General features: G+C 45.6%; 1 long non-coding RNA gene across 2 annotated transcripts; it reads right to left on the reverse strand.

The window, feature by feature from the left end:
• Positions 1–1,459: 1,459 nt before the first annotated feature.
• Positions 1,460–9,469, reverse strand: LOC310703453. 2 transcript variants are annotated; one of them, XR_014524137.1, is made up of 4 exons: positions 9,303–9,469; positions 3,925–4,045; positions 2,603–2,832; positions 1,460–1,756 (listed from the first exon to the last, which is right to left on the reverse strand). It is a non-coding gene; the product is annotated as an uncharacterized lncRNA (long non-coding RNA). The 2 variants fall into 2 exon arrangements; XR_014524138.1 differs by having other exon boundaries at positions 1,460–2,832.
• Between the last annotated feature and the right edge of the window lie 3,094 nt (positions 9,470–12,563).

Genomic DNA, 12,563 nt, shown 5'->3' on the forward strand with positions numbered 1-12,563 from the left:
TGCAACTCCCATCATTCCCAACCATTGGCCATGTTGGCTGAGGCTGATGGGAGTTGGAGTCTATCAACATCAGGAGGGCCACAATTTCTCCATCCCTGAGTTAACAAATGGGGCCTACTGCAGTGGTACATGAAGAGGATGATATTTTACTATTTTTTTAAAAAACACTCCCCCCCCCCCCAAGACGTTTTCCCACAGATCCTAGTAGACCAGCAGTTTTGTGGGGCATTTGACTAGACTATATTTAATACATTAATTGATCTAAAGGAAATCTGTGGGAAGTTTTGAAATTATTATCCCATTATTTGTTGTGTTTCAAGATCTCCTATATAGTCCCATTGATTGGTTTGTTTGTTTTTTAAATGTGAAGGCTCCTTTTCATATGCATCTTTCTATCAAAGATAAGGCTTTCACTCCAGACCTGTCTTGGTGTTAACCCAAAAAAACAAAATAGACTGTACCTATCGCGGAAATTTATGACATGGTATCTAATTTAGAGGCCCAGAATTGAATTGACAAATCGTATCTCATGTCCCCATCAAAGTGAAATTGGCTTCTTCCTGCCTGTATAAAATAAGGCCCATGCGGTACAAATAAATTTATTTAAAAGCGTGTTTAATCTTTCATGCTGCATGGAAAATAATCAGAACTTACTGGAGCATGCCATTTTCCTGCGCGAGAACATTGAAAACAGGATAAGTTTTTCCTCCGGAATACAAGACCCAAAGGCCAACCCTTGCGCTGATTAATTGCTGTGTAATCTGTCAGCTTAGAATCAGGGGGGTTGGGGGCTGGGGGTGGACAATCAGAATTAAATTATTTGTAAGGCAATTTAGCATGACCTTAATGAAATCTAAGGTCCACCAACTTAGTCTATTAATCTCTGTGGCACTGAAAGCAGTGGGAGATTTGTCTCAGAGTGTCATTAAGAATTAATTTATTTCTTCCAAAACTGCCAGGAAGAAAACTTTATAATAGCATTTGAAGCCATATGCATGGCATATATGTCCACGAGAACATAATGAAGCCGTCTTGTGCCTAGTTAGTCCATTGGTCCATCTAGCTAGCCCATGGCCATACACTAGTGGGCAGCAGTCTCCCAAGATCTCAGACCTTTTTAAACTGGAGATGCCAGGGACAGAGGCTGAGACCTGTTTCAAGCAAAGCAGAGGCTCTGTCACTGGGTTTTGGCCCTTCCCTTGTCAAGAGGCGGGTCACCACATTCTGCATCTGTCAGGAGCTTGCAAACAAAAAGCAGTCCCATGTAGAACTAGTTAGGCCTTACACTGGCAGATACATAAGCAGTTGTCACTAGGAGAAAGGTCCTAGCTTAGTCGTAGAGCATCTGGAATGTCCCATGTCCCCCCCCCCCATAATTTGTATTAAATTTTGTGTTTTACATTTTTGAATATTCATTTAAACAACCTTAAAATATCAATGACTTCCCTTCTTCTCTTTCCGTGGTTCATTTTGCATAACATAAATCCCTGTATATGTTATATAAACTAAACCATTCAGTATTCCATTATTATATCCATCAAAACTTATTTACCACTGTTGAATTTATCTTAATGTTGCCCACGTTTTCAAATGTACACAGTTTTCCTCCATGTATTCAATAAACGTTTTCCAATCTTCTCTAAAAGTATGTTCTTCTTGTTCTCTTATTCTATATGTTCTATATGCGGTGCATATTCCATCATCTTAAGCTGACGTTCTTCTTTAGTTGGGACCTCACTCGTTTTCCATTTGGGGGCTAACAAAACACAAGCTGCAGTAGTAGCATACATAAATAACCTTTTTTGACACCTGGGAATTTCTGTTTGAATTATTCACAACAAAAAGGACTGGGGGTTTTTTTTGGGGGGGAAGTACTTTTATACATTTTTTTCAATTCATTATGAATTATTTCCCAATAATCTTTTACCCTTTTACAGGTCCACTACATATGATAAAATGTACCCTCAGTCTCATTGCATCTGCAGCACTTACCTGATTTAGTCTTATAAAGGTAAAGGGACCCCTGACCATTAGGTCCAGTCGTGGCCGACTCTGGGGCTGCGGTGCTCATCTCGCTTTATTGGCTGAGAGAGCCGGCGTACAGCTTCTGGGTCATGTGGCCAGCATGACTAAGCTGCTTCTGGCGAACCAGAGCAGTGCACGGAAACGCCGTTTACCTTCCCACCGGAGCGGTACCTATTTATCTACTTGCACTTTGATGTGCTTTCGAACTGCTAGGTTGGCAGGAGCAGGGACCGAGCAATGGGAGCTCACCCCATCACGGGGATTCGAACCGCCGACCTTCTGATCGGCAAGTCCTAGGCTCTGTGGTTTAACCCACAGCGCCACCCGCGTCCCGATTTAGTCTTATACATCTTAGCAAATCTGCTCAGAGTTAGATAACATTTTCCATTCCTGGCATCTCCAGGCAGGGCTGGAATGCCTTTTGTCTGAAACCCTGGAGAGCTGTTGCCAGCCAGTGTAGGCAGTACCAAGCTAGACGGATCAAGGGTCTGACTCAGTCAAAGGCAGCTGCCTGTTTTGCTGAGCTAGAGATGAGGTCTGCTGCTTTCTCCCTAGGGACAGTTGACCATGTGCTCACCTGGCCACCATTACAACCTGAAATTCCAGATGATGACTCCAAGCACACACCAAGGTCACACAACCTGAGTGGCCTCTGGATGCCAAGCAGTTTCAGTGATGGGAACCACAGTCTTGGGACTTGCTGTCCACGGTCACTTTAGTCTTCTCTGGATTCGTTGTCAGAAGAGACTCGCCTGCGTTCAGTTCCCAGGAGTAGCCAGGCGCCAAGCAGACACAGAGACAATATAACTTTCAGCAGGATGAAAGCAAGAAGCAAAGATCAATATGTTGGTGGCACTGAATTCCATATCTCAAAAGAATCTTTCTTAATAATGTCATATAAACACTGAACAGGAGTGCGTAGGAACAAGGTAAACTCTGTATGATGAAAAAAAGTGATAGGTCCTGGTTCCTATAACGGCAAAATTAGATAATTTCATACAGCCCCCCCCTGTTCTGTGGTAACCTATTGTTATTAGAAGGCCCTTCTAATTCCTGTAATAGTCAAACTAGCTTCCTTGTGAGGTGATGGGCCATTAAGGGGAACCAAGGAAATGGATCCATGTGAGGCAACAAATGGGTGCCCCCCTCTTCAACTCAAGGATAGTTAGAAAGACTAAATCACAGAGTTGAGAGTTTGGAATGTGTAAGCTAGAAGACGGAAAAGAAGCAGGCTGAAGCCTGTGTTTGAGAGAGAACCTCGTCTGATTTCTGCTTGAATCCAAGGCTGTGGTTGCAGGAGATGCAATATCCTCTTGGGGTGTTGATGCTGTGAGCCCCTCCATCGTAGGTCCAGGTTGTATATACCTGTAAATGAACCATATATCATAAAGACACTACAGTCTCCACTGTACCAAGGGAATTAGTTTGTCATTCCCGTACCCCACCAAAATTAGTGTTGTTATATAGATATTTCCTACACAAACACATGCATTCAAGCCAACAGAAGAAAAGAAATACAGAGTAAGCAAAGCATCATTTTTAAGGATCATCACTGTACCGTGGTTTATCATGGTGTTATTAGAGGAAGGAGGAACAGAATAATATTAACTTTACAACACAGTGATAGCTTTTGCAATTGTGGAGTGTAATATAATGCCAGATTAAGGTCTGGCAATATCTTTAACACAGAAAGATGGGTTGACCCAATGCTGGAGAAGTCAATTGTCCAACCCAAAGTACTATCAATTGCTGAAAGTAGATACTAAAAAACACAACAGCCTTGTGTCCATCTGTATTCACCTGCATCTAGACGAAGATGCTGCAGAGATTTATAGCCCATAAAACAACAACCCAACCCACCTCCCCAAAATGTAATTTTACTTTGAAAAATCGAGTTACCATTATAGGCATGTCTCAGCTTGACAGACATAATGATTTGCCAACCAAAACATCTTGAAAACACGGGCATTTATTATTCCTCTGAAGTGAAGTGTTGAAGCTCATTCTGCATTCAGAAACTCTGTGTCCAAATTAAGAAAGAATAAAACAGTGAGTAACTCCGTTACTTTCCTAACAATGGTCCATTAACTCTAAATCTGTAGCAAAACAATAAAAAACAAATATCCATTAGTGCTGGGAATGAGGAAATTATGAGTGCCCCAGGCTAATGCTGTAGGCCATGGTTGTTGATTCTCAGCAGCCTCACTGAACAAAGAAGACTGAAATTAAGAGGAAGTCCTGCTTCCTGGTTTTACCCCTTATAAGAGCAGCTAGCACAGCGGTTGTTCTGAGCTTGGCAGAAGATAGCATGGCCCAGAAGATAACATGGTTCTTCTTCTATCTTGGTGATAATGCAGCACGAAAGACTCTATAGTCTGTGGGGGGGGGAGTAACCTTTTTGTCCACATGCCATGACAACATGCTGGTGGTTGGGCCACCGGTGTGTGTGTGTTAACATGAGAACATGAGAGCCTTGATAGATCATGTCAGTGGCCTATCTAGGTAAGTCATGATGGCCTATGCAAGCCCACAAATAGGATCTGAGTGTAGCAACGCTCTCCCAACTTGTGATTCCAAGCACCCATTATTCAGAGGAATACCACCTCTGACAATGGGAGCAGAGCGTAGAAGACATCAATAGCCTCAGGCACACACATGCATTTTCCATGGGGCAGGTGTGTGATTTTCATGAAGCACTTCATCTTTCCCAACATAATCACACTCCCCACTCCCCCAGCCTGCCAAACAGGGAACTCTGGGGATTTTCGCTCTGGGAGGAAAACAACTCTCAGCATAGCCAACAACAGATCCCAGAATTATTTGGGGAAAGCCATGACTGTCTAAAGTGGTATTGAATGGTGCCATGGAGACCATGGTTATCAGATTTTTTTCAATGAATCCGGGAGCACTTTTTTTTTAGCTGAGTAGCAACAGGGAGTCAGTAGTGGAGATGGTGCGGCAAAAGACCCTGGGCCCAATCATACATGCGTATTGTATAAAGGTGCAAAGTCCTTCTTTCACACCCTGTTAAACATAACTGCACAGAGTTTTTAAAAAACGGGGCAATGGCTGCCCGTGACTCCCGAGCCTCCCCCGATCAGTCAAAACAAAGGGGGAGGGGGGCAGGAGATCACACAAGACACATAATGTGAGCACAGGACACATCATATGGGGACTTCCGGTGAGGAAAAATGGCGGGCGCCATGGCAGCAAGCAGCTCTTGAAGCCAGCCAGAGCCAACTGCGCTACCAGACTGGCTTTAGGCTGCTGAGGCTGCCGCTGCCACGTTTCCTGGGGACAGATTTGCAAACCTGGGGATATTCCAGGGAAGGAATTTGTCCAGGGACAGATTTGCAAATCAGGGGACTGTCCCCGGGAACCAGATACATCTGGTAACCCTAGTGGAGACCTCTCTAGAATTTTTTGGATAAGAAACTCATTAGAGTTCAGGAAGGCAAAGTGAGTAGGTGTTGAACACACAGCAGGGAGAGAAATCAGGGAGGCATCCTCTACAGTCCTCTAGTTTGAGTCTGATGGCCTTTCAAAAGACAGTCCTCTATTTGAAGTTGTCATCTATTTGGCAGTCGGAGTCCATTTTAAAGATAAGGAACCATAAAAGAAGAGAGGAAGAAGGAGCCTTGTTCACCAGCCCTTCACATCTCCTGGTCAGCAGACTGAGCAGATACGCAGCTGGGGTCTTCCTCACTATAGCATTTCTGTTTCTAAATTTGCATCTATACATATAAATCACCATATGCAATCTGGTGTCCTTTTTTTTCTTTGGAGGGGGATGGTGCAAATCCTCTTTTTTGACACTGCAGGGCTGTCTGCTCTAGCTCTGTCTTCAAACCCTGCCTGAGTTGATTATTTCAAGAGCTGGCAAGGAAGACACAGTTAAAAAAAAAAATCCTTCCCATAATACACAGGGTTTCTAGCCAAGCTGGAAGCTGAAGGTGGTTTTTTTGTAAGCTTCTCTGAAAGCAGCCGAAAGGTGTAGCTGCTTGCTACACAGGAAGAGATAGGACAGGAATAGATTAAAATGGCTTTAAAACAGAGGGGTGGGAAAGCATGTAGCAGTGACCGCTTCTTGCAGCCACTTACAGTTTTATACTGCTCAAAAAATATAAAAAGGGACGGCAGCCATTCCGATGCCATTGTTTGTGAGACTGGGGAGGCAGTCTGCAATCACAATGTAGAGCCGCAGGGCGGAAAACACCTTCTTCCCATCAGGGCTGCCCTTGAGTGCGAAAGACTCTAGGGGGTATCTGTAAAAAGGAAGTGTTGCTGACATAAAGCTTTCAGCAAAGGAGAGAAAAATAGATGTGGAACGCTGAAGACGTTGCGCAAGGGGCTATGCTCACCCGGGGAGAATATATTTCCGTGCCAGATAAAATAATAATAAATTGTGCCTCCTGTTTTTCTCTGCAGAGTGCAGCCCCACTCACGCTTTTGTTGCAAAATCCGATGCCTCGTCTCCAGGAGTTAGCCTGGAAGCAAAATGGGTGGTTAAAAGGAGAGAACGTAGTCATAAATGGTGGGTGTTGTTTGGGGCAGAGATGGATGCTGTTTCGTGACCACCATTCAAGAAGGTTTTTGTGTGTGTCCTGTCAGTCGGTCAGGCCTCTTCGAGCCAAAGGTTAGGTTTTCACTAACATTATCATCCTTCTGGCATGTTTGTGAGGAGACATTCATGACTAACCTTTTCAAAAAACATTATTCTGTGTTCCACTCAGTGTTTCCTTGGCAGGGTGGACACTGCGGGGATCTTATGGATCACCCCTTTCTGTCTGCACCTGGCACTCGGCGGGGGACCAAGTCTTTGTCCAAATCAAAGTGTCACAAAATGGTTCGCTCGGATTGGCTCCGAAACCACCTGACAAAGGAGATTGTTTGCCACTCTCAAAAGCAGGAACTTTTTAAAGGTGTGTGCGCGCGCATTTGCTTAGGAAGAGGACACCTGCTTGGGTTTTCAACTTGTCAGCAGCAGCTATAGACAAGATTTTTCCTTTGTTCCCTGATTGAGAGATTAACAATGCCTGCCTGGCAGGCAAGATTAGTAACTGCTTGGTAACTGAGGGCCGCTCTTCAGTTCTGGCACAACAATTTATATGCAGGTAGTGATAACAGAATGCGCAATGCGTGCCATATCAGCTGTTAAATACACATGCGTGCCACATATCACTTGCTACCTGTCCCTTTGCAATATACAAAAGCAGATATACCTTCCTTTCCTGATCGCAGGTTCTCTGTATTTTCAAGAGAAAAGTGGTGTTCTGCCATTAGACTTGCACAAACCTGTCAGTGTCCATTCTCTACGTTTCTCTTTCCCCCCTTATCTTAAACTGAGTTCTTCACAATTCTGCAGGAATTTGTGATTAAAAAAAGAAAAAAGGAACTCCTGAAAATTCAGCAGAATGTGAGTGTGAACTTCTTATAATGAACACATTTTTGCATGCCGTTTTGACTAAGGTACCATTTTTTGCAAGCCCTTTACCCTAATGTAATGCATTTTGTGTGCTTTTATCACTAATGCATACATTAGTATGCACACTGTGCGCTAATATGCATTTTTTTGGCTAGATAACGGCATTGGAAAATTCAGAGAAGAGCGAATTTTGAAGGATGGCTGAGTTTTGGTTTGTATCTTGTTTCCAAAGTGCAAATCAGGGGAATTTCCTTTAAATGAAAACAGAATCAAATGTACCTTCCATCCCTAGCTGGCATTGCTGTTTCCTCCAAGAACACGGGGACTAATATGACATGGGCTTTGGCATTTGTCAATGTACATGACTTTGTGAGGACTGGACCTGTCAAGGCCTGGCCCACCAGAACTGTTGTGAGCACCTCCAGGAGTAGAGAAGCACACTCCTTCCTCATTTTTAGCTGCAGGACGGACATTCAAGACTCACTAGGCCCGCACTCAGCCCTGGCATGCCTCTTTCATTTAGTTCAGAGGCCGGCAACCTGGTGCCTGCAGTTATTTTGTGACTGGCACCTCCAACAGTCTCTCAAATTTTGAAATTGCTCACTGGACCATAAAAAGTGATGACCATTGGTTTAGTTTATTACACTTCTACCTTGCGTATCACAGAGGGCAAGGCAACATGCATGCGATTCCTAGGAGGTTTCCCATCCAAACCAGATCCAGTTCATCAAGATGGTGCCTTGAGAGCCATTGGGGTCAATGTGATAACATGCTAAGGTAATATCCTATGCTTTCACACTAGTTCTAGTCCCAGATGTTTCTAGAAATGTATACATTGTGCACATATTCTACCCCTCCCCCCACTCCCCACAACAATTTTACACACCTTGGAAAAGCTGTTGCACAAAGCAGTCTCTGGCTCAGTATTTTTTAGGTTTCTCCTGTGCAACTCAGCCCTAAATTAAGGGGGACTTTGCACAATCTGCATATAATATTGAGCTTCTGTTTCCTCCAATTAATGCTCAGGGGATTTATGTGAAGAACATCAACAGCGCTAATGGAATTACCTGCATAAATCTCCCACATTGCAGTGGAAGAAAATAGCCAGCCTCTAATCCCCTTGAAACCTTAAGGCAAGAGATTAGTTCTACGAAAGTATCTTCCCAAAATGATAAAATGCATCCTGTGCACAGTAACATTGATAGCACAGATATAAATGTAAACATGCATTGAGACACTGATTGAACCTTTGAAGCTGATTTTACCCTGAGTCAAACTATTAGTCAACTCGCCTCTGCCATGATATGATGCAGCCCTCCAAAGTATCAGGCTTTGCTAATTGATATACTTTAATTGCACTTGCTTTTCATTGAATTAGATTGGGAGATCTTTACATAGATTCCAAATGTCAAGTTAAGGTTCCCTGCAGACTGTCAGTATTTTGCAGGAAGGGCTGCAGGTGGCGCTGTGGTCTAAACCACTGAGCCTCTTGGGCTTGCCAATTGGAAGGCTGGTGGTTTGAGTCACGGGGTGAGCTCCCATTGCTCTGTCCCAGCTCCTGCCAACCTAGCAGTTTGAAAGCATACCAGTGCAAGTAGGTACCACTGCAGCGGGAAGGTAAACAGCATTTTCATGCACCCTGGCTTCCGTCACGGTGTCCCATTGTGCCAGAAGTGGTTGGCCATGTGACCCGGGAAGTTGTCTGTGGAAAAACGCTGGCTCCCTCAGCCTGAAAGCAAGATGAGTGCCACAACTCCATAGTCGCCTTTGACTGGACTTAACCATCCAGGGGTCCTTTACCTTTTACCTTTACCTACCTTTTGTGTACAGATAAAAGTGGTTGATACATTACCTTGTTATTATAGACCTCTGGTAAGGGAACCTAATATGCAGGAACAGGAGAGTAAAAACAAGTTAAGAAACGCCAGTTTGGTCCAAGGTGCAAAGGACATGATTCTCATGAACATGGTGAGCAATGTGTTGGCATGCCAGGCAGTGTCTCCTTGTTACTCAGGTGAACAGCAGTTGTGGGCTGGTACATTGGCCAGTTTCTCTCTCCTTCAGCATCAGCATGACATCACAATGGCCTTTGTCTCTCCTTCTGGTGGGACACATCCATGTGAGGACACAGTGGCCAGTCTATGAAATAGGCAGCATCAGCATGAGATCACAGTGGCCAGTTTTTCTCCCTCAGTTTTTCTCCCTCAGGTGGCTAGCATGGGCCACAGTGGGCAGCCCCTATCCTTCAGGTAGGGGGCATCATTTTGTAGGGAGAGACATTAATTCATCTTCATTCCTCTTCCACTCAGGCAGGCAGTAACATGTGGGCAGAATATTTATTTCTCTTGCGGAAGCTGCCAAAAGCAGGTACGCGTCAGCCAGTGGCGTAGTGTGGGGGGTGCAGGGGGGCCCGGCCGCACCGGGCGCAACATCTGGGGGGCATGCTCGCACTCGCAGCTCTCTGCCCCTACTAAAATCCACGGGTTAGGGGGCGCAAATTACTTACCTTGCCCCGGGTGCTGACAACCTACGCTACACCACTGGCGTCAGCACAATCTCTTTCTCAGTGAGGTGGGCTTAGTTGGGAGCAGATGGTGGACCCTGTATGTTCTTCTCTTAGTGAGGTGGTCAGCATAAGTATGACTGTAGTGGTCATCTCACTGAATGGGCAGTAGCTTGAGGACAGAGAAGCAGCCGGCAGGCAAAGAGTGGGCAAGTAGGCAATCCATCTATTACAGGGCCTCTCTAGTTACAGGAAATGCATGCGGGTGGCACTGTGATCTAAACCACCGAGAGTCTCATGCTTGTTGATTGTGAGGTTGGCAGTTCAAGTCCACGTGAAGGGGTGAGCTCCCATTGCTCTGTCCCAGCTCCTGCCTACCTAGCAGTTTGAAAGCATACCAGTGCAAGTATATAAATAGGTACCGCTGCAGCGGGAAGGTAAACAGCATTTTCGTGCGCTCTGGTTTCCATCACGGCTGGAAGCGGTTTAGTCATGCAGGCCACATGCCCCAGAAAGCTGTCTGTAGACAAACGTTGGCTCCCTCAGCCTGAAAAGCGAGATGAGTGCCACACCCCATAGTCACCTTTGACTGGACTTAACTGTCCAGGGGTCCCTTACCTTTACCTCTACCTATTTTGCAGGAGGGAAATTTAGGTTTGTGCAATTAAAGTATTCTGCCACAACAGATCTATTTTTTTTAAAGAAACTTGTCTTTAGAAAGCAATGGACAGGGTCCCTCCCCAGGCACCAGAGTGCTTTGTTTCTGCCACTTGGTGTGGAGAAGGCAACACACAAACACACACATTAAGCTGGCAAAGACAAAATGGAGAAAGTTGCCTCTCTTTTGCCAGCCATCTCCATCTCTGTGCTGGCAGCAGAGCAGGGGAAATAAAATGTGTGTGAGGGGAATGCTCTCCTCAGCGGCCAGCAGATAAATTGTGTGGGCTGGCAGAGAACGAATGGCATGCTCTGTCCCTTCTTTGCTAACCTACTGTGAATCACAGCAATTTTGAGTTGTCTTACCAACCTTCATCGTCCCTCAAGGAGTTTTGTGGGTCAAGGAGAACACTCAAGGGGACGGAGCTATTCATTTGGGGGGCAAGCAGTGAGATGCTGTGTTTCCCTAAAAACACATGCCAGAAAGTGAGTTCAGCAGCTTCTGCCACACTTGAAATGTAAAGCCTGCCTTCATCTTTTATATGAGGCACTTTTGAAAAGCCCAACTGTAGCAGATAAGTGGATATCACCTGCAGATGAGGTCTCAAGAGCACGCACCTTTTGCAATCGTGTCTCGGAGGATGCAAATGTTGTCATCCACCGCAAATAGACCCTTAGCCATTAAGGAGCTCTTTTTACAGCGAGCATCTCAAGTCCATCATGCTTTAGCAAGTAGGCTGAGAAGTGGGGGGTGGGGGGGGAGTACTGCAGCCTTTGCAGGAGGGAGGAGCTCAGCGGACAGAGATGTAGGCTGTGGAATGAGATTTCGGAGTTTAATGGCACAGAACTGTCAGCTACGGAGGGGAGAGGGATGAAAGCTGGAAGCAGTCAAGAGGAGATTGCAGTTCTCTCCATGAATAAGGGAATAAATATTCCAGTAGCGTTTGCTACAGGAGCCATGGTGCTCATTGCTCTCCCGTGTCCTTGAACGATACTGTATCCGTGTGCTGCTCATTTCAATATGCTGTTTTGTTCACGGAGCACCTGGAATGTTTCAAAGGCGTGGGAAGAGGGTGTAGGAGGGTTTCGGGAGCGGAGGTTGTAGGGACACAGATGGCTCTGCAAACTGCACCCTGATCAGATCCACTTAGCATGTTCTAAACAAGCTGGGGATAGGAGAGGGCGGAGTGTTTGCCTGCTCAGGCATAATTACATAGGTTGCAGTAATGATGTTGATTTCCTCATGTTTTAGAAATATATTTTAGAAGAACAGCGAGAGCCGTGCCACTGTAGCAAGCCTGTTATTAATTGTAATTGCTTCTGTTTTTAGCAGGTCCCGTTTCCTTCGGAGGGGAACGGGGGTTGAGATGCATCCACAGCACTGAGCAATTATGTGCTCAAGTGAGCCCTGGTCTTTGTACCACCAAGTTTGGATGGGCAGATATGTGAAGAATCCCATATCCTCCAACATTCCTTCGATGAAAATAGGGATGCCTGAACATATTCAGTGGAAAAGAACTCTGGTGGTTAAGAGCAGTGGACTTGTGTTCTGGTGAACCGGGTTTGCTTCCCCGCTCCTCCACCTGCAGCTGCTGGGTGACCTTGGGCCAGTCACACTTCTTTGAAGTCTCTCAGCCCCACTCACCTCACAGAGTGTTTGTTGTGGGCAGTGGTGTAGCGTGGGTTGTCAGCACCCGGGGCAAGGCAAGTAATTTGCGCCCCCTAACCCGTGGATTTTAGCACCCGAGTGCGAGCGCGCCCCCCCCCATGTTGCACCCGGTGCGGCCGGCACCCTTGGCACCCCCCACGCTACGCCACTGGTTGTGGGGGAGGAAGGGAAAGGGAGATTGTTAGCCGCTTTGAGACTCCTTAGGGTAGCGATAAAGCGGGATATCAAATCCAAACTCTTCTTCTTCTACTACTTCAGTAAGAGAGGCTGTGCCCACAGACTCA

This window comes from Podarcis liolepis (genome assembly GCF_965112155.1).
Source record: "Podarcis liolepis genome assembly, chromosome: 3".
Taxonomy (NCBI): Eukaryota; Metazoa; Chordata; class Lepidosauria; order Squamata; family Lacertidae; genus Podarcis; species Podarcis liolepis.